At 43.0% G+C, this 27,029-nt stretch overlaps 1 pseudogene; it reads left to right on the forward strand.

Annotated features, from left to right (window-relative positions):
- LOC144251483 (tyrosine-protein kinase SYK-like) overlaps positions 1–27,029 on the forward strand; it is a 45,401-nt pseudogene that overhangs the window by 14,911 nt on the left and 3,461 nt on the right.

Below are 27,029 nucleotides of genomic sequence, written 5' to 3' on the forward strand. Positions count from 1 at the left end.
TAAGCACAACTTCTCAGCATAACCTTGAGATCAAGCCCCGAAACCCCCAAGCTTTCTAAGGGCAAACCACAGATCTGTTAGCTTCTTCTAAGGGAATCTTTGGGAAAAAAATTTCCAAATAAACAGTCGAAGGTTTTGGTGAACAGTCCGAGGCCTGTTGAACCTGACAGGAACACAAGGACTTGTGCTGGCTCTTTCAGTAATCCTGGTGCTGTCCACACCACCTGCCAAGGGGAGTTTGCTCAGGAACACGAGGTGGCCCAGAAGAGGAGCCAGGAGGCAGGTTCCAAAGCCATTTGTCTCATATTTTAAATTCCGTGTAGTCCAGCCCAGGACCTGCCTGCAGCCAGCAGCTGGCTCCCGGTTGCTGGCCCATTAATGTCGCCGAAGCCTTCTGGTCTCCACCAGCTCCAGATGCTGGGCTTGTGGGTTCCCTTCTCGGTGCTCACTTCCTGCCAGCTGCCCGGGGCACTGCTCAGGCTGTGTGCCCACAGCAGCTGCCACACCTGCCAGCTACCTGTCTCAGGGAACATGCAGGGGCTGCCAGGTAGAGAGTAGGAATCTGCAGGACCCATTCCCTTGGGGAGCTTGAGAAAGTGGGGGTCTTGCGGAAAACATGTGTTCAAAAGCAAGAGGTGGTCTCCGATTCCTCTTTGATCCAGTGCTCTTATTATGCTGGTTTTATTGTGAGATATAAAACACCTGAGAGTGTCAGACTCTACAGAGGGGCAGCTTAGTGAGTAGGTATCAAGTCAACACCACCCAGGTCAAGAAATAAAATCCAGCCCGAGTTCCAGACGACTCGACCCTCTCCCTCCACACAATCCTCTTGGGAGGGACCACTTACTGGACATTTTGGTGGTTTTTGGTTTTGTTTTTACTTTTACTGCCCAGGCGTCCATTTCTGTATAAATCAGTTTGCTTTGGGGGGACTTCATGTTCTTGGAGTAAGTTTTCTGTCTGTGAGACTTACTGATGCTTCATATGGCTGCCACTTGTCATTTTATTGCTTTGGTATATTGTATGAATAGATTGCTTATACAATTTGTTTACTTTATGGTGAGTGAAAATCCAGACTGCATACAGGTGTCGATGAGCCCAGACAGAGCTGTTATCACATTCAGGTCCAACTTTTTTTTTTTTTTTTTTTTTTTGTAGTACTGGGGACTGAACCCAGGGGCGCTTTATCACCGAGCCACATCTCCAGCCCTTTTGACTTTTTTATTGAGAATTGCTGAGGCAGACTTGAACTTGTGATTCTCCTGCCTCAAGCCTCCCAAATTGCTAGGATTCCAGGCGTGGGCCACCGAGCCTGATCCAAAACACTGTCTCAGGAGCACCATACTCGTGTTTTTTTTTTTTTTTAATACCTGGAGATAGAATTGTTGATCCATGAAGGTGTGGATTGTGGGACAGCCCAAAGAGTTTTCCAAAATGGTTGACCCAGTGCATGCTCCACCAGCAGAATGCTGCCCCCCCATTTTTAACAACATCAGAATTTATCCGTCTTTGGGGGTTTTGCTGGGAGGAACAGTCTCGTGGTATTTCCGTGGTGGCCTTAGTTTGCATCTGCCAGATTTCTTATGAGGTTGATTGCATGCTCACCCTGGGCAGTCTGTGATCTCCTGTGTCTATTTTGGGGTTTGTTGTTTAAAGAAGCAGGGCCTCACTGTGTGGCACAGGCTGACCTTGAACTCCTGGGCTCAAGCCATCTCCCTGCCTCAGCCTCCTGAGCCGCTGGGATTGCAGGCGGGCACCACCACACCCAGCTAAATCAAGAAGAATTTTGATGTGACCTCTGGTCATCCTTCTCCCAAGACCAACTTTTACATGTATATGCATAATGCTTAATTATTTGGTATTTATATTATTTATACATCCACAAAACTCTGTGAGCCACTGATGTTTATAAGATAAACAAAGCAAGCATAAATCACCCCACATTATAAACTAGCTTTCCTATAGAGTAGACTCAGTTTTTGTCCATCTAAAACTATGTTTCACTGTGTACTTTTTTGTTGGGTGGGGGGGGTTCGTTTACCAGGAGCCCACTATGGCTTTAAGTGACCCATGACTGTGAAACAGGAATTCAATCTTGAGATGCTGGTGTTTCTATTGGTTTGGGCTGTTTTCACAGAGGGGGAGGTTTCAGTAGAGTCACCAACCAGAGCCAGGGAAGGTCTGGGTGTGTAGGTGTGTATCTTCCCCCTGGCCTGCGCCCTGAGCAGTGGAGCATAGAGGAACGCAGCCGGCCACTGTGCCTGGCTAAGCACCACTCGAGAAGAAATTCATGTTTCAAGTTCCAACCCCCCAAGCCAGGGTTCGGTTTTCAAGTCCTGGGCTTGATTTTGGAGATGAGAGTATGTGGTGGGAGAAAAGGAAGTGTGGCCAAGTCCCATTCCAGAGATTATCTCACTCTCATGGTGACTGTGGCCGTGACCTCTTGCAACCCAGAAGAGGCAGCAGGAATCCCCCCATTCACAGACATTCTCCGCGGCAGCTGGGCCACAGTTGAGCTCTCCCCTGAGCATGTCCCCTTGGGCGTGTGGCTTCATGCTTTCTGACCTCTGCTTCCTCATGTGAGCAAATGCCAGGGCTGGAGAAGCTTCCTGGGGCCTTTGTGACTCACGCTTGATCAGACCTCATGATCTGGAGGGCCTGAACAGGGACAAGAGGGCTGCGTCTGGTGGTACCTGAGATGCTCAGAAGACTCTCGTGGTGCATGAGAGGGTGTCCTCATCTGTTTGTCATCAGATCCCAAGTCTCAGTCCCCTGGGACACCAGGTGGCACTGAAGGTTACCCATGATGACAATGACAATGGATTCTCAGGGACCATCAGCACCACAGATAGCAGCCCTGGTGCTGCCGGCCACTCACTCCCCGGTGGATGGCACGTTCTGCCCTGAAGGACTTCACCTGACTCAGCTATTTAAACATTTTGAATCCCAGCCCTGCCCCTGCATCAGGAAGAGGGGAAGGAGTAAAGAAGGCCCTGAGGATCAGAAGCTTTACATCTCTAGATTTGTGCCCCAGAAAATTCCTGGTTAGGGTGCCCACCCTGCACCCCTCCCCACCAGACCCCTCCCACCTGCATCCATGGCAAGGCTGTGGGTCTTGCCATCTAGGGTTGATCCAAACCAAGACCCTGGTCCAAAAGGAGATGAGCCCACCCCGCTCCACAGACCCTCAGAACCCTGCAAGGTCCCATGTGCTAGTCACCCTGAGCCGTGTTTGCTGTCCTCTGAGCCTTAGGCTTACCCTCCAGGGCTGCTGGGGCCCTGCTAGACCTGAGCCCTGGTCCTGAACCCGCCAGCCTCTTCTTGCAGAGCATCCCTGAGCTAGAAGTTGAAGCTTCCTGGACCCTCGAGGTTTGGGACAGCCCACAGGCTGTGTCACCAGCTGAAAGTTCCCTAGAGCATCTGCTGGCCAGGTCTCTGGCCCGGACTCTGCATCCCAGGCTCCTGTCTCAGGACTGGCTGGAGTGGGGATGACCCAGTGTCTTCTCTTCCAGGATCAGGGCCCGAGACAATAATGGCTCCTACGCCCTGTGCCTGCTGCACGAAGGGAAGGTGCTGCACTATCGAATCGACAAGGACAAGACAGGGAAGCTCTCCATCCCTGATGGAAAGAAGTTTGACACACTCTGGCAGGTACACGTCATCCTCTCCCTCCTCATGGCTGGCTCTAAGGAATAAGAGGGGACAGGCTGCTGTCCATCCACAGTGTGGCCCCCAGACCAGCAGAGCCCCTGGAGCATGTTAGGAATGCACACAGGGGTCCCTGCCCACCTTCTCAATCAGAGCCTGCTTCCTGATCTCCAGGGGACTTGCATGTTTGAGAAGCCAGGGCCTAAGGACCATTGTGCCAGATAAACAAAGGTCCAGAAGGTTCTGCCCCTTACCATTCAGGCCTGGGCTCTGAGTTGAACAGGCAGCCTGGCTTTGGAGAATTGGAAAATGCTTCCTTCTAAGATATTCTAACTAGAACCCAGAATAGTCTTTCAGACAAATAGACACAAAATACAGACGCAGATAGGCAGGGAGCCAGGCTCAGGGGCCGGGACTCAGAGCTGTGAGATGCAGGAGTAGATATCGAATTCAGGTGCCATCTGCACTGCAGGTAGAGCCTCTGTCTCTCTCTTGAGCAGCTAAGACCCCTGGTGAAATTAAGTCTGCATTCCTGGGCTCCAGGGTGCCGCTTGTCTAGGAATGTCGCAGCCCTGGTCTAGAAATGGTTTCCTCTTGGCCCTGTTCTACTCACAATGGGGGGCATTACCTGCACATTCAGGAACATCTGAAAGTGTTCCCCTGCTTTTCACACCTCTGCAGGGAGCCACACGTTGCTCTCCACTTTAGATCACACCTACTTTCGATGACAGGGAGGACCTGACAGTGATGGTCCTTTGTGTACCATGTTCCCAGGGCATCTGCAATCCATAGTGAGTCGGGAGACAGACAGAGACAGCAAGCCATCTCTGCCCACAGAAAAACCACCTTGAACTTTCGTGGGTGAGGGACATACTTGTGGCGAGTTCACAAGCCCCCACCCAGGCCCAGCCAGGAACCCACATGTAGTCAATCAGTGTCCAAGAAAGCACTCAACCCCAAACCCTGCCGTTTTTAAAAACTGAGACCACAGATCCTCATTTCCTTTAGAGTTACTTCCCCGGATGTGATTTCATTCTTAATGCTATAATCAGAAAAAAAGATACTCCTTTTTTGAGTAGCAGTTATTATAATTAGTCACACATGTCACTCATAACATGGGCATTGGCTTTTGGTAATGGGGCTCATCAGTATGTGTCTCCCTGGTGATCACAGGCTTTGCTTTATTTTAACGGTATTGATTTGAAAGAGTATTAATCTTACCTGTACCCGGAGCTCCAAGCACATTAGGGAGGTTAATACAGAATGTTGCCTTCTGGTATTCTTTTCCCATCATGGTCTTTTGCCTCCTGCAAGAATTATTTAAAGGCACCTGCAGGGGCTGGGGCTGTAGGTCAGGGCTAAAGCAGTTCCTAGAGTGCATGAGGCCCAGTACCATCCCCAGCATTGCAAAAAGAAAAACACAACTAAATATAAATAAATAAAGGCATCAGGAGTCTTTTCTGCTAGTCTAATACTTAGATCCCAGGCCTGTCACTTATATATAGCCACTTATTCAACTTCTCAATGACAGTTTTACTGGTGTGGTTTTTCACTCACAGTTTCAAAGGTTGTGCCTCACTCTAGAGTTCTAGGAGCTGTGAGATGCAGCTCAACATTGGTAATTGTTGGAATGTTCCTTTGTAAGACACTTTACTGTTTTCATTGGGTATATCATAACGTTCTGCCCGCACTGAGTACTTCTTAGTGTGTATTTTCTAGCCAGTTATGTCTTCCATTTTTAATGACCATGATTACTTTGGTTTTCCTTGACAGCATTGGAAAGTACCTGTGTGCCCTACTCCAACCCCAAGACCCCAGGATTATTTGACTGAGAGTCAGTAATTATGACTCTGCTCTATTTTCACATTATTTACTTTAGCTCAGGGGTCTGCAAACCTCTAGACCAAATCTGTTCCATGGCCTGTTTCTGTGCAGGCCCTAAAGACAGAATTTTTTTAAATGTTTTTAAAGGATTGTTTTAGAAATAAATAACTTGGTGATACTGATGTTAAGGGGTCCCCCAAAGCCTGAAGTATCACTATCTGGCCTTTTACACAGAAGATTTGAGGACATCCCTGGTTGGGTGCCCACCTCCCTAGACACCTGTAGAGATTTAAGTGTATTCTGAGTTCTTTTAGTCTGATAGGTGTCAGTGTTTCTCTGTCCCTATTTTTCCATTTCTTGCCCTGGTATTTACCACACTTTCCCCCTTTGTTCTCTTTCAGCTGGTGGAACATTATTCTTACAAGCCAGATGGTTTGTTAAGAGTTCTTACAGTTCCATGTCAAAAAATTGGCACACAGATGGGTGAGTTCCCCAGACCCAGGGATATCTGACTTTCAGATATGAGTCTAATCAACCATGTCTCAGATTTGGTTTATTTCAGGCTCCTATTGGATGAGGCCTGGTTCTTACTGAGTGATTAGACATGCCGTTAGAGTGCTCCCATTTTAAAAACCATGGATTTAAAAGACAGCCAGTCCCTTTAACTTAAAAAAAAAATCATTCATTTTAGTTGCATAAGAGTGAAAGCTAGTGAAAGAGGATAAAAAGAAATGGGTGCAGAGGTCTGTAGTCTTCTCAAGAATCAGTGTGGTGCAGACACATTGATGGTGTGGGGTGGAGGAGGGGACAATGGCGGGGGGTATGTGTACAGAGGAAGCCTTCCACACTCTTTCTAACCAGGAGATGTTACTTTTGTAGCTCATCAACAAGGACCAACTGCTCATCCTGTGGTAAGTGTCACTAGACATACCTCTGGCAGCAAAGCAAATGTTTATTAGCACAAATGCAAAGCAGAGTTTAGCTAATAAGAGTAGTGTTCATTGTTTTGATTATACTTCACAACATACCCCTTGATGAACTGGGATTTCTGTTGAGTGTTGGTACAACCAACCTATTATCAGTGCTAGGCTAGACAAGTTTTCTTAAGTTCTTGGTTGGGTTAAATTCTCCCTATTTATTATCTATTTATTTATTTATTTATTTTTGGTACCCGAGATGGAACCAGGACACTTAACCATTGAACCAGAATCCTAACCTTTTTCAAAACTATTTTGTATTTTTTTAAAGAGAGAGAGAGAGAGAATTTTTTAATATTTATTACTTAGTTTTCGGTGGACACAACATCTTTATTTTATTTTTATGTGGTGCTGAGGATCCAACCCAGCACCCTATGCATGCCAGGGGAGTGCGCTACTGCTTGAGCCACATCCCCAGCCCCACTATTTTGTATTTTGAAACAGGGTCTTGCTAAGTTGCTTAGGGCCTCACTGAATTCCTGAGGCTGGCTTTAAAATTGTGATCCTCCTGCCTCAGCCTCCCAAGCTGCTGGGATTGTAGGCATATAGCACATACCCAGCTAAATTCTCCCGATTTTCTAAAAGTATCTAAAATAAGGAAGAAACCCCCATGTCAAATCAGAAATAGGCCCTCTGTCAGATTTGAGAAATGGAAACATTTCATTCAAGTTCAGCCTTGAACTCTGGATTAACACATATGCAGGGCCATATGTGTAATCCATAGGGCCACATGTTGAGCAGGGTGACTTGGCAGGTAGATAAGATGTCTCCCAAGTGATAAATTGATATCAGGGAATTAGATCTTTCCGAGTAAACTGGTTCAACAAAAGCTTAGAGGAAGGAGAACTGGGAGGTGGATGATTGGTGAGATTTCAAAAGAAGTTCCTGGAGAAGGAGGGAGACTGTGAGTCTGGCCCAGAGCTCTTGTCCTGGCTCATGTCCACAGGGGGTGAGAACGAGGCTACTGTTCCTCTCCATCGGAGTTTTCCCAGTGTGTGCCTGAAGCCTCTGAAGGGAAACTCTGCCTTTCTTCTCCTTCTAGACTGCTAGGAGCTGACTTATATTCAAGGCAGGAATTGATTTTCTCATTCCTTTGGGGTACATCAGTGTGGACTTTCTGTGCCCTCTGATGCCACCAGGCAAGTGGGCCTTCTGTACCTCACTTTGTGCCTGATACCCCACCCCTCACCCCCAAAAGCCAGATCCAAAGAAAGCCACATCGATATGTATGTTCTGCCAGGGGCGATTGCCACTTGGGATCTGAGTCTTTGTTGCAACCAAGGAGGCTGCTCAGGGGTGGAAAAGATTTCCCTAATATTTTTCTAGTTCCTTCTGCCCAAGGAGTAACCACTACAGGAAGCATTTCAAGTGGTCAAGAGTCAACCTCACCCGCAGGGTAGGGAGGGACTCAGCCGAGCTCCGTTACAGAAGCAAGTTCAGGTAGGATGTCATGTATGCTGTCCTGAATTTATTTTCTGACACTAAATTTCCTGTTCCTCTTTGCCATTATGGTTTCTAGAGTTGGTCAGCGGGTGGAATAATCTCAAGAATCAAATCATACTACTTACCAAAGCGGGACGGCAGAAAGGTGCTAAACCGTGACCCCCCTGCCCCCTGCTTGCTGTCCCTGAGCCAAGGTAGGACTGGCCTGGCTCAGCCGGCGCTCAGCCCACCCTCCCTGTCCACTGCCCGTGTCGCTGTGCTTCGGTGTTTTGCCGTGTGCAGCCCTCGTTTGCACCAGCAGCTCGCGACACCCACACCCCATGTGCACTGTGCTTTCCGTGTGGGTCCTCAGTTGCTTCATTATAAAGTCCATCCATGTCCACCTGCTGACGCTGTTCGAGTGCATCTTCAAAGTCATTGCAGTGAGAGTGATCAGTGGTAGCTAATATTCCTATCAGAAGAGCTTTTCAAAGACAGCCAATTTTTGACTTGCCAGAATCACTCGGGGCGGTGTTATGTGATTGACTGTCAGTTGCATCTGTTGGGAACAGGTTTGGTAGGTGCACTGCATATAAAGACCACAGGTTGTATGCAGAGGGTGTGCCCCCCTCCCATTTCATGGCTGCTAGGAGGTTCCAGTGCAGAATTAGAGTCCATTATCCTAATTCATTAGACTTAAACCTTAGTTAATGAATTAGAATTGTGATGCATATTAACTCATTATCTAGTATTCATTCAATTCTTTCTATGTTGTCACAGTTCCAATACAGAACTTTAAATATAACAGAAAAGAGATGGAATAGGAGGGCTAGAAAAACTATTTTTCTTTTTGGGGCAGTTGACATCGAATTGATTTGTGTGTTTGGCTGTGTGACTGGATTTTTGAGGAGGGAAGTCATTTTTAATGATTTTATTTATAACGAATCATACATATGTGCATGAACTCTGGATTAACACACATGCACAATTGAACCTGAACTCTGGATTAACACATATGCACAATTCACAGGGCCATGTGTGTGTGTGTGTGTGTGTGTGTGTGTGTGTGGCATGGACTGCTTTTTCTTCCTATCGACTTTTGTCTTCAGTGGGAGTAAAGTTCATTCTTGCCATTTTTACATTCATCAGCACTATCCCAAACATTTTGGCATTTAATCGAATATTAAACTCATGGAAGAGATTGATTAAGCTAATTATTAAAATCAACACAAATAAAAAGCATAAGCACACTGCGATCCTATTCAATAGTAATTTTCCAAGTTGACAGCCATACTCAGATGTCCTTGATCTTGTTGACCACAGAACAGAGAAGTATTTGAGGGGAACGGCCCCTCACACCCCTGGGGGGAATACTTGGTCTGCCTTGGTGTTGGCGGGCAGAACCCTGCACAGCTCCACCCCGTCCGCTCACCGTTGGCAACACTCCCCTGGTGTGGAGAGGCCCTGATGGGTGGCCAAGATGGCTACAGTCCAGCAGGAGTCGTGTCCAGTGGGAAACAGGCAACGAGGTGTCTCCTGAGCCTAGGAGCTTCAAGATCTGCCCGAGGGAGGGTGCTCTTCAGGCATGAGTCTCCTTTTCAAAGTCATGATGTTGCATCCAGTTGAAGTCAGTGACCGCCGTCCTGTGGCAGCCACACTCACAAAGTGCATTCGTCATCAGTGGGACATCACGTGTCCAGGGCTTCATAGAGCCCAGGGCAGGCCCTGCCCGGGACAGGCTGCCTTCCCCCAGCTTCAGGCCCAGGTCCCCTCACGTCCTTGGCCACCTCCCTGACACAAGATTTGCCAGATGGCCAAGGGAAGGGGCATGGTCCATGTCTCCAAGCCCCACCCCTTTTCATTCATCATTCCACTTATCCTGGCCTAAGGCCTACGTGCTACCTTACAGTCCCCAGCTGATGCGTCATCCCGGAAAGGAACATTTTCACCATGTACCTTGACCACAGCATCCTGTGTTTACCTTAATTCTATGGCTTACAGGCAGATGGCTCGGGGTTTGACCAGGGAAGCATGACCAATAGGAGATATATGTACACACACAGAGAGCACACATGTGACATACATGTACACACATATTCACACATGCATACATGTGCACACATATACCTATCTGTATGCATATATGGTATGTATACACACTAACTACATAGATTTATACATGTATGCACATGTATATGTGTTATATATAACATGCGCTCCACATGTATAGTAATGTATAGTAATATGCATGTCCATACACACTCATACATATATCAGTGTACACACAGATGTATTACATGAACTTACCTTACAAAATCATGGGGGCAGGCTTAGCAAGTCCAATATCCATGGGGCAGGTTATTAGGAAAGGAAGGTCAGAAGCAGGTTGGAACCTCAGAGGCATGTCCAAAGCTGTTTTCCCCTGGCAAAATCAGTCAGTCTCTCTATGCTACCCTTTCTCTTTCTTGGGAAACCTATATTCTCTTCCTAGGGACCCTCAACTGATTATGTCAGGCTCACCCAGGATAATCTTCTTAACATAAATTAACTGTTTAGGTGTGGTGATTAAGTCTACAGAACTCTTTCACTACAGTGCTGAGACTATTGTTTGATTCAGTGACTATAGCTCAGGGTAACCAAGTTGTCATTTCAAAAACCCATCACCATGAAAAACCAATAAAACCGTCCTGTGAGATGACGAACCTCTGTCATTTTCTAAGTAGGCTTAAGCCAGCTTGGGTCCCTCACAATAGCTAAGGAAATACCTAGAAAATAAGATTTAGTATACCTTTTTAGACTACAGAGACTGTCTAAAGAAAGTTTAAGAATCTATAAATACGACTACATAAAAATAAAGCAATATACACATGATAAGAGCCATAACTGCCAAAAGAGAAATGTAAAAACTGGGAATAAGTATTATAAATAGTAACAATGACATGTATAGAATATTTATTTCCTTAATATATAAAGAGATTCTATAAATCAATAAGGGAAGTATTCAACTATCTAAGAGGATAATGGGCAGGGAATTTCAGTCAGTAATTGAGAGTAAAGTAAACATATATAGTTTTTAATATATTAACTGTTGCTCAAGTTTATAATAAGAGAAATGCAAGTTAAAACTATGGAATACAGTTAAAACTATGGTTATACAGTTATGGTAGCAGGCTAAGCAAGTCCAATGTCCAGGAGGCAGGTTGTCAGTAAGGGAGGATCACGAGTAGGATGGAACCTCATGATCCTGTCCAAAACTGTTGCCTGTATGAAACTGAGACTGGTCCAAATCTAAAAGCTTAGTATGTTGTGTCTCAAGGGTGTAGTGAATTACACTACACTTTATTAGAGAAAAAAATGAAATGACACAATCTACAAGAAAGGCAATTTTGTGACATCTATGGAAATTAGAAGTACATAAAACAATCGTATCACAGATGTATATATATGAAAGTGCTCATTCTAATGCTGAAAATTGTCAAATTCCTGTAATAATTTAAATGTCTTTCAATGGGAAATAAATGTTATCAGTTAAGTAAAATTGCTACTGTGAGAGAAGCTGAAATCTAGAATTATTTCCAAAATACAATGTTAACTGCTAAAAAGCAAAGTCATAGATAAATAGATAGACAGATAGATAGTAGACATAGTGTGAAATATTCTAGAAGAATACAGAAAATGCTGGTAATGCTTCAAGTTTTCATAGATGCCAAAAATATCAGTAGATAATTGGTAAGGGAGCAGGATTATATTATTTAAAATAGGGATTAAATATTTTAATGATTCATCAGGAATAATCTAGAAGAATTCATACTTATGTTCTCAAAAATGGATGAGGAACTTTCCATTGTTTAACCATTCATAATTAAAGAATCGTGACAATTATGTCAAGTAGCCCATCTGTTATACTCAGGAGTAAACAACTTTTAACTTGTTAATTTGCTTAACATTAACAATTGTTTTTATCAATTCAGATAAAAAATATGTGTTGGAACTTAAAGTAACTCTAGCATCTATACAGCTAATGAAAAGTATGCTTTGATTTTCAAATGATTAGAGAATTTGAAATTTTCATAATAAAAACAAGAGTCAGATGCATTTTAAACTTGTCTTTAAAAATTAGTATCACGTTTGTATTTACTTATTTTTAATTTATTTCTTAGTTATAGGTGGACACAATGTCTTTAATTTACTTTATGTGGTGCTGAGGATCAAACCCAGTATCTCACGCATGCTAGGCGAGCGCTCTACCTCTGAGCCACAACCCCAGCCCATGTGTTTATATTTATATAACTGAATTTAACTAAAGAATATAAGTCCTGGGAGTCCTTACATAGAATCATATCCTGCTTGTCATTAGTCCTGGAATTCTGTTTGTCTTTTTTAACGTAAGCACAAAACTGTATCCATCCTCTAACCCCAATATTATTCATAATTATAATGCACTAATAAAAACATTGATAAAAATGTATCCTATTAAGAAAAATGAGCAGAATTTGACCATCAGCCTTAAAGACCCAAAGGTGGCTTTTCAGTTTTGCATTTCAAAGACACATTTCCTAAGATGATTAGACTGAGATGTGTCCCCAAATTTCTCAGTAAAACCCACTTTTTTTTCCTGTTTTACTCAACACATACATGGGTAATTGAGATATTTAAAAACATTTCTCTAAATACTCATTTCCTAGGGCCCCACAGAGAGAACAGGAAGACAGAAATTCTCCAGGCACATCTTTTGACTTGGCAGTGCCAAGCCAGCAGGCTACATCACCGAGAAAGGGTGTCCATGTGGTTTTAGAGGGACAGATTTTACACCTTTACTGTCACATAAGAGAAGATTCCTTGTGCAGATCACGTGTGCTTTTGTGCATCTGAAACAACCCTAATACTGACCCACAACCTGGAATGACTGGTCATTCCACTGAAGATTACTGGTAGCCACGCATGGTTTACTGCAGCCAGTAGCTCTGAAGTTGACTGGCTGCCATCACGATTATGTTCTCACCTATATGACTACAGCTGCCTCACTTGAAAACACCTTTCAAGAACCTGACAGTAAAAATCAGGATCTAGATAATAAACCGGAGGACACTTACGGTACTGGGAAACCAGGAAACTTGGAAGTAGCTTATCTCTCTGTGCCATAAGAGCATTCTTTTTTTTTCCCTACTCTTGTTCACTTCCAAATTCCAAGCACTTTAATAAAAAAAAAATTGTCAAAAATATTTTCTATTTGCAGTTAAACCTAAACTATATAATATCAGGGACCATAACTTATAATCAAACGTGACTTTTAAATTATTTCTATGGAATAGGTTATCATCACCTGAATTGATGAGATTTTAAAATTTCCAGTTTCTCTTTGGAAAGTCAGAAGCTCAGGTAGCTGGTGCCACCTAGTGGTGCCCAACAGCTGTGTTCTCTGTTTTGAGTGTTGGCAAAACTGGGTAAAAGGAACTGTCTGCATTTCCTTTAGGCCTTGTTGTTCTCTATGGAGAAAAGATGATAGTATTGATCAGGGCAGAGTAGATTCCCCAAACAAAAAGCAGAAGGAAGGTGGCGAGGAATAGTAATGCTCACCAGCCATATGTTTTTTTTCACTAAAATTAACATTTCATTAAATGTTACGCAATAATAAATACCTTCATAATTCATCATTATGCCTTTGTGTTTACTCCGTACAGAGGCCTCAAATTGTTCTCGTCAGCTGAGTTTTGACTTCCAAGGTTTAAGCTGTTGTTGTTTTTCTACCAGATGACCTATTGACCCCTTAGGGAAAGGCGGAACTTGGATTTGTATCATCTTCATCATAAAATGGACATTGCTTTCTTACCTGACTCAGTGGGAACCCCCCATTTCTGCCACAGAATGTTCTGCCAAGTGCAGTGCCATCTTTTGTTCCAAACTGATCAGGCTCCAGAAAGCAGGGGGTGCTGAGGATGAAGGCATCCAGATAGGAGAGAGCTGACATGGTTAATGGAGGGACTCGGGGCTCTCTGTGGCTGAACCCTGAGACCTCCTTGTCACAGGGTGGTCTGTGTGGGGCAGCATAGAATCAAGCCCTGAGCCACCTTTGCTGAAAATATGGAGCCCAAATTTTCAGAGGAGAGCCCCAGTCTATTTCCTTGTCCATAATAAGCCCCAAAAGACAAGGAGTATGTAACACACAGCCGATCTGAGTCTGAGGTACTCATGTCCAGGACTTTAGATTCCCTGGGTCAATCAATACTAATTCCTACTTAGTGCTTATACACTGTATTCTTTCCAGTATTTTTTTAAACAACTTCACCTCTGTTTTAAGATTGTTTCTGCAGGATTTCTATGTTAGGTATTTGCACTGTGATTTAGTTGTAACAAGTCTTTTTGAGGTCCCCTTGCTCTGGAGAACATTCTACTGGGGGGAGGCTGAAGCCTCAGGATACTGTCCTGAGTGAGCAGAAGACAGTAGTTCTTAAGGCAAGGATTCATGGTCCCTTCCTCCCTGGTGGCCTATCCTGGGGTATCCTTTAACTCTGTGTCTGTTCGAGTTTTGCCTTGGGATCTAGAGTTTTCCTATAGGGAAAATCAAAGTATTCGAAATTATTGTAAATGTTAACCTGAAAAACAACTTTTAAAAAAGTATTCCAGCTTAGAGTTTGTTTGAGGGAGGGAACTCAGCAGGAAGGATGGAGAACAGGGTAATTGTATTATAAATTGGATGTGAAATCATATATAATGTTTAAAAGAGGCAGATTGTCATTTGGAATAATCTGTACCTACTCCCCTCTATTAAAGTCTGGAGAGAAAACTCGTTTTAGCATCAATATTAGGTTACACTTGGCACCTCCCATTTATAAGGAGTAATTTTCTTTCATCCACCCTCCCACCCATCCATCCATTCACGTGCTTGTTTAACACATTTTTATTGAGCACCTATCATGCATATGGCAGACACTCATGCAGGCAATGAATAGTATACCTCGGGGAACTTTTGTCATTTTTTATATGTCATAGTTCTTTTAAACAGTTCAATAAGAATGCTGAGATGATGCATGAGAACATAGATCTGATGATATCCCTCTGACAGATAAGACCTCATGTCCTTTAGCCTCACCACTGCGGGAGGCCATGCCCTCAGCAGGAGAGGAGGACATCAGGATGCACCGAGATGCACAGCCAGGTGGCCCTGTGGTACATTATGACCGAATTGTCACACGTTGGTTTCTGAGCCTATAACTAATAAGGCAGATGAGGATTTAGTATGTCCTGTAAGATAAGTGACGGTGTAATGTTAAGCTTAAGTGTCTCTCTGTTTCTTTAAATTTCTCCCAAATCTGGTGTTATCTCATTTCTTCCTGGCCAGTGTTTGGGATAAATAAAGTTGCTACTCAGTTCATACCAATGGGGAGTAGGGAGGGATTTGGATTGTGGATTTTCTGTGAACTAAATTTAGTAGCAATCACCTTGATTTTTTTTTAAGAGAGAGAGAGAGAGAGAGAGAGAGAGAGAGAGAGAGAGAGAGAGAGAGAGAGAGAATTTTTAATATTAATTTTTTAGTTTCCGGTGGACACAATACCTTTTTTATTTGTATGTGGTGCTGAGTATCGAACCCAGCGCCCCATGCATGCCAGGCAAGCATGCTACCGCTTGAGCCACATCCCCAGCCCAATCACCTTGATTTATCTTAAAGGTGAAGATGGGTCAGGAAATTCAGGATAAATGTGTTCAAGAAGGAGAGTCCTTAGGAATATAAGGAGTAGATTTTCCCCCCATTTATTTCATGATGCAAATTGATGTTAATCAAATGCATATTATTCAAGTTTGTAATGACCCGCAAAGCTTTGCTTTAGATGGGCTTCTGTTACCTTCCTTCAGGTAATCAAAAACATTCCTCATCTCACAGGATCCATAGCTTTGCGATGCCCCGGGTTGGTGGCAGCCAGACTTTGGGACCTGTAGCTTCCTGGCTAGGGCTATCTGCCAGCATCGACTCAGATGGTGCTAGATGTCCCCTGCGGCCACAGAAGCAGGTGGCAATAAAATGTACCTGCACGCTTTGGACTTAGGAAGTAGATGGTAGCAGCTGGTGGGTATTGAATTTTCCTTATAAAATAACTTCCATGTAAAATAAGATCAGAGAGACAGAGTTAGAGCAGGAAAATGAATCCAAGGGGAGCATGAATATCCTCAACATCTTTTGGTAGGTGGGAAACTGATGTGAAAAGCCACAGAAGTGGGGAGGGAATTCTTGCTGAACGGAGGGGATGGTCTCCCCACACCCTCTGACACCCCAGCCGGACCTGAGCTGCATGTACTCCTTCCACGATCCAAACAGTCGCTGGAAGAATGAGATAACCCTTTTTATTTTCCTTTTCGTTCTTCTGAATTTTTTCCTTTGTCTTCCCTGCATAAGTTCAACTGTAATTATTGGAAAATAAAAAATACTCAGACCTACCTGAGTGTGTGTCAGTGAAAAAAGTGACACGGGGTCATCTGTGTGCTTCAGGCTCCCCATCCCCCAGGACCCTGCCAGAGAGCGCTGCGTCCTTCAACCCTTATGAGCCAGAACGAGGACACTGGGCTGCGGAGAGAGGTGAGAAACACAATTTTATTCTCTGGACATTCACAGAGCAAAGTGTATGGGCACTTGTAAGTGGGTAGAGTTGGCTCCAGAGTTCAGCGCATGGTCTGTAGTTGTGAGACGATTGTCCCATGGTAGCAGCGATGTCATGTGTCCGGGAGCAGGACGGGCCTGTTGAATGAGATAGTGTGCTACCATCAAGACCCTCTCCATAAACTGGCTGTGTGGACAACATCCATGAGTCTTCTTCCAAATGTCTCCCCTTGGAATTTGGCATCTACTCTATTTGCAGTTCTGAGAGGGTCATGTTCTTGGAAAACCCTGTGTGTCCACTGTTAGTTTTGAAGAAGGTCCAGTCAGAGGTGTGGGGATGGAAGAGATGTGTGGGTCGCTCGTATTCCAGGTGTGTGGAGGGAAACTAACTCTGTGAGGCCGTGAGGAGACACAGTTCCTGGAGATACCCCCATCATGGCATGGCCTCAGAAGTGGGGCCTTTGGAGGGTTTCCTTGGGTCCTCTAGGTATCTATCTCCAAGTTTCTCTTTCTGTTAATGAACTTGGAGTCTGTTTAATGCTATAAAACACCTTAAGGCAGTGCTTTAGAATAATGAGAACCAGTTATATCTCATTTAATTAACTTCTGTAGGTTGGGATTTGGACCTGCCCCATGGGGTAGACTCAGGCTGGACCCTGCAGGTGGTCCAGGGCAAGGCCAGGGCAGCCTGTCTCTGTCTCCCCCGTGTACTAACTAGAGGTCCTCTTGGTTTGGTCCCTGTGAGTGGGCTACTGTGGACTGTCTCACAACACGGTGGCCTCAGAACACCTTGCATGTCACCTCAAGACTTCAGGAATGAGGTTTCCCACAGACGAGGCAGAAGTCGTATGTCCTTGGAAGTCACACGCATCACTTCTCCTGCGCTCTACTGGTTGACACAGCTGTAAAGGCCACCAAGGAGCGGTGACCTAGGCTGCACCTCTCAGCAGGAAGGATGTCCCATCACTATCAGACCTAATTTAAAGCCACCACAGCCCACTGTTCCATCTGGGGTTGAGGACCCTTTCCTGATGCCTCCCGGCCCTGCCTTCAGTTCTCTGTCACACCCTACGTTCCCACAGCGACCAAAGGAGTGACCCTCACAGGGAATCCCACCTCAGGGTTGTGTTTCCGGACTGTGTTGCAGGTCCCCAGATAGAAGCCATGCCCATGGACACAGAGGTGTACGAGAGCCCCTATGCGGACCCTGAGGAGATCAGGCCCAAGGAGGTCTCCCTGGACCGAAACCTGCTCACTCTAGAGGACAAGGAACTGGGCTCTGGTAACTTCGGGACGGTGAAAAAGGGCTACTACCAAATGAAAAAGTAAGTAGCGGTGCTCCATTATGCTATCATCCTCACCCCATGAGCAAACATTCTAGAAACTTCTAAGAATACATCTATGATATTCGTTTAGTCCTGAACTTAAGATCCAGCCTGACATGGCTGAGTTCTTTATACATTATAAAGTTTGTTTATTTCTGGTATTCTTATAATGAGAGCATCCATTATATGTACTAACTATGGGTGTAGGAACTATTTCAGTTTTAGTACATATGCCTTATAGAAAATCGGGGAATGGAAATAAGCAAATGCGTGAGAACAGCATATTCATACCCAAACACGACCACTCTTAACTACACTTAGTTATTTGTATTTTTTTGAAGTTTAATATGCACCTGTATACGCACATGAATTATCTTATTTAAATAAAACAACAGTATGGTGTTCTCGCTTATTTGGGGGAATTTTATAATGTGTCTCAATTTTCTTACCTAGAAAATTCTTAATTCCAAATACCATTAGGACAATTTGTATTTTTTTTCTTTCTGGTATAATTGAAAATCACAATGTACCATAAATCAGTTAAAATTCCTACATTACTAAAATGACTTTGCATCTTACTTGATCTTTAGAAGGAATCACACATAGAATGTCCCATAAAAATACTGATTTCTAAAGTCCTTTGAGACAAACCCTCTCTTCAGATAGGTAAAAACACTAATACAGGTTTGATAGGGTTCATTGTTTCATTCTATTTGCGATGGAAGAAATTTTGGTAAAAGTGATGTTTTCTTGAGTAGGTAATTTGCATGATTCAAAGATCAAAAATATAGATTAGGACTAGGGCTGAAGCTTGCCTAGCATATGAGAGGCCCTCGGTTTATCCCCAGCAATGTAAATGAAAAAAGAAAAACATATAGGCAAAAGCACACACAGAAACCCTTGCTTCTGAGGCTGCCCCTACATATGTGTATGTATATTCATGTGCATTTACCATATGTGTGTACATATGCATAGCATATGTGTATGGGGTATATATATGTATATACACATATGTGTATATATATATATATATATATATATATATATATATATATATACACATTGTCCATGATGCTTATTTTTATATATGTATATAATCACTATCTTTTTTTTAAACTGAATATTAATTTTCATGTATTTAGGCACACATTTTTTCAACTTGTTATAGTTGGCCATATTTAAATTCCTTGCTTAATTAAGTATTAACATAGACATAGGTACATAATTTCCACTAGAAGGTGTGGGGAGGGAAGAGGCTCTCTAGGTTAATTTGGGGCAAATAACATCTTCACCATACTGAGCCTTCTAGTCAGTAAGCACAGCCATCCTTCCGTGAATAATGAATAATCACAGTTTTGTTCCTTCCTGTCCAATCCTTGTGTTTGTGTGTGTCTTATGTATTAATCAGGAACTGTAAAGCAATGCTTGATAAAAGGGGGCAGTAGCCTGGCCACTGATCCAACAGAGAAAACTTCCTATATTTTACCATTAGGAATGATGTTAGCTATAGGTTTTAGCTACTCTCTATCAGAATAAAGAAGTGTTCTCTTATTCCTGCACTTCTCAGAGTTTTCTCTAAGAATGAATGTATGCCGAATTTTGCTGAACACTGTCCCTCCACTGAGATCACCATATGGCCTGTCTCCTTTATTGTGTTTATATGGTGGATGACACTGATTGGCTTTCAAAGGTTAAACGCACCTTGAATTCCTGGAATAAACTCTCCTTGTTTGTTATTTGTTCATTATATATTTTCATAAGTTACTGAACTTAGTGTATTAATATTTCTCTTAGAATTTTTACATCTGTGTTCATGAAGGATCTCAGTCAATTTGTTTTCTTTTCTCGTAATTATCTGATTTTTGGCATCAGAGTAATGCTGGCCTCAAAATGAGTTGGGGAGTTTCCTTCATCTAATATTTTTTTTCTGGAAGAGTTTGTTGTTTCTTCCTTAAACATTTGCAAGAGTTGAAAGATTTTCACTTCTTAATTTTGACCCCTGCCTCACATCATACACAAAACCAGTTCCCAATGGGTAGTAGACCCAAATGTGAAAAGCAAAATAATCAGCTGTGTAGAGAAGGCATAAAGGGGTAACTCCATGTCCTCAGGAGGGTCCAGGGAGTTTTCTGGGGTGATGTAATGTTCTGAACCTATCTGTATGAAAGCAACCACCATGGTCAACTACTGACATTCACCGAAGTTACAAGTGCTTTTCTCTCTAGTGTGTCAGAATGAGTCTCCTGTTCTTTTTTGATCTAGTTTATTGGATAGTTCTCTTTTTATTCTTCAGTTTGGGGGCTCAACAAGAAACTTCCCATACTCCTGGGAATTGTATCACAGAGAGGTGCAGTTTTTCAAATCACGTACAATTAAGTTCTATTATTTTATTGAGGCCTCACTATATTAGAATATTTTCAGGAGTTCAACATGATCTAGGTGGTGCTTTTTGTTATAATATTAAAAAAATCTTAATTTCTGCAAACGAAGTTGAAGCTTGCTTAAAATTAACAAATTTCAGATGGAAAAAAAGTATTTTTTTCCAACTGTGAGCTTTAACAATGTATGTTTCATAATTCTGCACTGAGAAATTTGTTTTCCATTGCTATTAAAGGAATCTTATGATCACATAATCTTGATTGGTAAATCACAAGATGTTACAGAAATCCATGTATGTTATGGTTGGTTTTATGTAGATGCTCTTTAAATATTTTACCATTTAGGGGTTTTGCTTGGTTTGGGGCATTCTTTAGCATGGTCCCCTACCATTATTTGTAAGTAATGTGGTGTTACTCTCATCATCTATAAAATAAAAGAGCATGGTTAGAAGACTAGGCATTCATCACATGGCATTATAAGATGTGCGCTGTTACAGATTTTTTTGTTTTGTTTTTTGTACCAGAGTTTGAACCCAGGGGCTCTCAACCACTGGGCTATATCCCCATACCTTTTTTAACATTTTATTCTGAGACAGGGTCTTGCTAAGTTGCTTAGGGTCTCACTAAGTTGCTGAGGCTGGCTTTTAACTTGCAGTCTTCCTGCCTCAACCTCCCAGGCCACTGGGATGACAGGCATGAGCCACCATGCCTGGCTGTTGTAGGTATTTGCATAAAATCACTTCTGCATAGGAATCATGCTTCATGGAAGGTAGTTTTGTAGACAGGAGTCATTCTGGAAAGTTCCCTACAGGTTATGCCCTGTTTTTCAGAGTGGTGAAAACAGTGGCTGTGAAAATCCTGAAAAATGAGGCCAATGACCCAGCCCTGAAGAATGAACTATTAGCAGAAGCAAATGTCATGCAGCAGCTCGACAACCCCTACATCATGTGCATGATCGGCATCTGTGAAGCAGAGTCCTGGATGCTGGTTATGGAGATGGCAGAGCTTGGTCCGCTCAACAAGTATCTGCAGCAGAACAGGTATGGCAATGGGCCCAGAGGCCAAGATGCTGTGCCTGGATGGGCAGGGCCCCTGCTGACCCCAGAACAGCCTGAGTTCTATGGGAAACCTCGCCCTTTGCACCTTCCCACGGTAGTCGATGCTCAGAAACCTCCAGAGAGGAGGCACAGTCTCAGGGTCCAGCTACTTAGAGATAATCTGTAATCCACCCATTTTTGTTCTCCTTTACTCATTCTCTACCCACACTTCTGGTTTAGCAATAGAATCAGCCCCTCAGATGATTTGGACAAGAAGTCTGCCCTCGCTGGGCAGAATATGACCACACCTTTAAGCTACCTTCCTTGCAATTCAAAGCATGCTGTGAAAATCAAACCTATTGAATATCAGGAAAATGGAGTTCCATCTGGAAGTGCTGTTATGTTAACAAGGTTGCCTCTGCTGCCTCTGTATAAGATTAGGGAATGAAGGGTCTCATCTTCAGTGTGCAGCAGGAGTGAGGGTAACTATCCATGGTTCCTAACAGCAGCCTTGTGGTTTTCAGGCACGTCAAGGATAAGAACATCATAGAGCTGGTTCATCAGGTTTCCATGGGAATGAAATATTTGGAGGAGTGCAATTTTGTGCACAGAGATCTGGCTGCAAGAAACATATTGCTGGTCACTCAACATTATGCGAAGATCAGCGACTTTGGGCTTTCCAAAGCACTGCAAGCAGATGAAAACTACTACAAGGTAGGAATGAGTCCCTGATGTTCAGAACAGCAGGTTGTCAAAAGCCCAGAGGTAAATCAACCTCTTCTTTATTTTATTACAGTAGGATTTTAAGAAGAAGATTCCCTAGTAACCATGCCAAAATTTTCTTATCAAACTCTGATTCTAGGGGCTGGGGTTGTAGCTCATTGGTAGAGCACTTACCTAGCACATGTGAGGCCCTGGGTTTGATCCTCAGCACCACATAAACAAATGAATAAACCAATAAATGTATTGTGTCCATCTCAACTAAAAAATATTCTTTTAAAAAAAACTTTGATTCTATTTTTTAAATGGAAATACTCAAATATGTCACACCTTGAGATTTACTCAAATTAGTCTCTTTTGAATTATGTTCCATGAAACAATACTCAATAATTTGTTTTGAGAAAGAAGGATGGAGTTCCTTCACAAAATTAACTTTGAAAACTATGGACTGGACAGGTTGATTCTTGTTAGGTTTCCCTAAGCCCTTTTATTTAACTGACACTGATGCTCAGAAGAGGGTTTTCCTCTGCTGTTTTTCTCAAACCTGATTCACGGTGTATCTAATAACATCTAATGGAACACTGTTCCAGAGCATCTGGTATGGATCTATTTCAAAACAGCCTTTAACGTACACATATCTACACATATGTCAAAGAAAGCAGATGAGAAATATCATATAAATCCATAATCTCCACCCAAATCATCATCTATGTCCAGATCAGGGCCCATGTCTTCCCACTAAATATGTGGAAATTGTTGGTATCCATTAGAATTAAAGTGTAAGAAATAAAAATAATAAAATCCTGGAAATCAAAAATCAAGGTAATTATGTGAGAGTAGAAAAGAAATATACCCTTTGGTTTGTTAAGGCAGAAATTATGCAGAATTGAGGATGGACTCTCAGGAAAACATAAAGTGATGACCAGGCCTAAGTATGTGTTTGTACTTCCTAAAAAATCAATTTCACAATGACCATTCCTGCTTGCCAAGGTGACTTCACTCCTGACTGTCACTCTTCTGCATGCCCTCAGATGAACTGATAACTAAAAGAAAGGAACAAGTCCCATCTTCACAGGAATGCTGTCACAGCATATTCAGAGGGTCTGTGTTGACCAACTGGAAAGTGTAACAGGATTTGTCATCAAGTTATTGGGACAAGTGTCACAGAAGGATTGACTCTTTGGGTTCCTAGAAATGTCCAGGGTTCTCATAAATAGAGAAGGTGCCCTGAACGGTCAATGAGTGAGTGGCAGAACACAGGGGACGGGGTGGCTCCAGACACAGGTTAGGGGGTTGCTTTGGAATCTTCCCTGAGCTGCACCACCTGCAGTAATCAGAAAAGTTCCCCTAGAGGACAATTCCCACCCATTCACCCTTTTTCTGAGAGGCAGTACGTGACTCCAGGAGGTGGCAAGGGGGTGGCGGATGTCAGTTATCTTGGGAATAGAAGCAGGCACTGATTGAACTTGCCTGCCCCAGGGAGAGTATTTGTGACTAGCACCTGCTCCCACACAGCCCCCTCCTTGTGCCATTGCTCATAAAGCAGCTGCCCACTGGGGTGCAGGTAGGACCTGAGCAACCTGAGACAGGTGTCAGCAGGAGCCCATCTGAAGGCCCAGGGGAAACAGCAAAGTAAAGTGCAGTCTGGAAGGAAGGGCACTAGGACATACGGCAGAAGGAAGAGCCTTGTAAAGCAGGCATCAAGTTGGAATGCCATGGCTAATAGAAGAGAGGACAGCCAGTTGGGAACAAGTATTAAAGGAAGACATGGAGAAATACACATCAGAATATGAATGCTGTCCTCAGTATCTACTGCTGCTGCATGAAAGACCACTGCAAACTCAGTGCAGGGAAAGACCAACCAGCACCCCTTTACTGATACTAAACTGGTTGGGCTCAGTGGGGACAGGGTGTTTCTGCCCCGCCCAGTGACTCAGTTTACTAAAGGAGCTGGGGATCCATCTCCATTGTGCTCATTTGTACAGCTAGAGACTGACTGACCACAGCCTGTGGCCTGGGACCTCCACTGGGCTGTGGGCCAGCACGCTTCTGTGTAGTGCCTCCTTGTGGCCCTTGGGCTTCCTTGCAGCATGGCGGCTACAGGAAGCAGGGTCATTTTTCCCTGCTTCTGTTGGTCACTGCAGCCATAGCTCACCCAGATTCAAGGGACAGGATGGACAGATTCCCATGATGGGGAATGTTGACAGGTTTTCTATTTTGTTTTCCCTGCAGAGTCTGTTCCTTGTAAGTTGCTTTTCTTTTCTGTTTTGATTCATTCTCTTTTAATCTTTGAAGCTTTCTGCAAAGATCTAGTAACCTGCTTGTGCTTGGATGGGTCCCTTGAGAGGAAGAGCAACATACAACTGGTGGTCAATTTTAAAACTTCCACAGATATTAGATATTAATGTACAGTTGAGGAGCAAACCAGCAGATCTCTGAGAATCAGAGAAGGAGAAAAAGGAGGATACTCAGAAGTAAGGACCCTGTTAGAAGCAGTGAGAAAGGACCCAACACCACTGAAAAGATAGAGATAGGGAGGCTTTTTAAGAAAATTTATATTTATTCTAATAATCGAGTTCAGGAGGCCATAAAGCTGGCAAAATAAAACATAAAAGAATCAAGAGTTAAGTCAGATCACAGAGAAATAATAGGAATGGAGGCACATGAGCTCCCCAGTGCCTGGGGAGCCACACATGGCAGCCTGCTCTGGGTGGTGTCACAGCTGTATTCACAGTGCCCTAGATCCACAGCTCCCCACAAGGGCAAACATAAACACTCAGTGTTGTGCACTCTAGCAGGATCGGATCTGTAACAGCAAATCCCTGGAAACCATCTTATGTCCTCTCAGTAGGAATCTGGCTCCATGAGTCCTGAGAGCTTCTTAGGAAGCACACACTGCAACTTTCAGAAGTAACATTATTTTGCACGTGTCAATCTAGAGCTGTGTCCAAGATGCATGGTTAAGTAGGGAAATTAAAAGTAAGGTACAGAATACACATGCCCTAGTTTTATTACCAAAAAATACATATTACCCGCTTATGCTTGTATCTAGCTTGTTCTTGAAAGATACACCAGATCCTATCAAAGTTGCTTGTATCCGTACAGAAGCTGGAGCTAGTAATGGAGAGAGACTGACTTTTCAGCATGTTTAGGATGTGTTAAAGGTTTACCTTGTTATTGGTTCAAAATTCAAAATGAGCTTGAATTAGCACACCTGACTACATGGTTCACAACATTGAAAATCAGAAAATGTAAAAATAATGCATCACATGATTTAGACAGCAGTATAGTTGGTTGTGTAATTTTGAGAAGTCTAAGGGTATCCTACCATCTCCATAGTGACATCCCCAGATTGCTACTGCTGACCTACATCAGTGAAATGAAATCAATTTTCACTGAGATCATGTCCCTCTCACCACCCCAGGGAGATTTTGTTCATATGAAAGGGAACATCAGGGAGAGATAACAAGACTCAACAGTGTACCATACTAATCCCAAACCCTCCAGGGCTTCCCTATGCACAGTTTTGATCTTCTTAATACTACTGGATTTTTTTTTAATTAGGAAGTTTAAAGCATTTAATTTCCATTTTTTAAATGGCACAGCAAATAGCCTATGCTAAAATAATTAGCATTGGCTTAAAACTACAGACCAAAACATAGTTTTAGTTGAATATGCTTGTGAGCAGCCCGGTGTTGGCATGCAACCTTGACCTGACACTCAGGCTTGGCTGGTCCATTGCCAACTTCATGTTCTGTGAAGCCGTGTGCAGCCAAGAGGTGAAAGAAAAAGACAAGAAAAGAGAAAAAGGAGTGAGCAGTTTGAGAGTTTGACTCAACCAATTCTTAAAAATATATATTTAAATCTAAAATTAGTGCTTAAAGTTTTAAGATTTCATAGGATTTTAAAATTCATTTCAGAGCTAAGGACATGGTAGAGTGCTTACCTGGCATTCATGAAGGCCTATGGTCAATCCCCAATATCACCAAAAAAAATTGTCTTTTCATTCCAAATATACACACACATACACACACATGCACAGAGCATTGTGTGAGTCATACTCTTCTCCATTTTAAAAATTGTGTTAAAATGCATGTAACATAAAATTTACCACTTAACCATTTTTAAGTGCATTGTTTGGTCATGTGCTCATGTTGTACAACTTACCTTCAGAACTCTCTACATCTAAAAACTGAAACTGTATCCATTAAACTACTTCCGACTCTCCCCTGTACATCTCCTGAATGTGACTTCTCTAGATCCTTCTGAGTAAGCAGGATCATACCATATTTGCTGTGTGGCGACTGTCCTATTTTGTTTAATGTGATGCTCGTCGGTTTCTCCCGTGCTGTAGCAGGCATCAGAATCTCCTTCCTTTTAATAGATGAATGTCTGTGCAGATGACATTTGGTTAATCCACCTGTCTGCTGATGGTCACTTGGCTTGTGTCCAGGTTTCCGCTAATGGGGATAAAACCCTGGTTCACATGGCTTTTCTCTCCATCTGCTTTGTGTTCAGGCCCAGACCCACGGGAAGTGGCCCGTGAAGTGGTATGCCCCCGAATGCATCAAATACTACAAGTTCTCCAGCAAAAGCGACATGTGGAGCTTCGGTTTGCTGATGTGGGAATTCTTCTCCTATGGGCAGAAGCCCTATCGAGTGAGTCATCCATGTCTACACACTTCCTTCCTAAACTATGTGGCTTATAGAAAGGATAAGCACCAGATTATCTGCCCAAGAACCTGACAATCATGAACTCTGGGCACCCTGAGTCTCTTCTTACCTTTTGACAGTGGTTATTAACATGACCTCAGTTTACACAGACCTGAAAGGAATGGTGTATTTTCTTCATGGTGTGTCACACATATAGATATGCATAAAATAACCAGACCATGTTTCACTAGAGCTAAAATATAAACAATGACTATTGACAGTAACAAATTTACAGTTTGTTTACACTTCTCAGATTTTTTAATCAAAGTGTAATATCAAAAAGTATACAGATCGTAAAATTCAGCTCAATGAGTTTTCACAAATGAAGCACACATGAAATCAGCCCCCAGATGAGGAAATAGAGCAGAAATCCAGAATATCCTCATGTTATAATC

The sequence above is a fragment of the Urocitellus parryii genome, assembly GCF_045843805.1.
Source record: "Urocitellus parryii isolate mUroPar1 chromosome 13 unlocalized genomic scaffold, mUroPar1.hap1 SUPER_13_unloc_9, whole genome shotgun sequence".
NCBI lineage: Eukaryota > Metazoa > Chordata > Mammalia > Rodentia > Sciuridae > Urocitellus > Urocitellus parryii.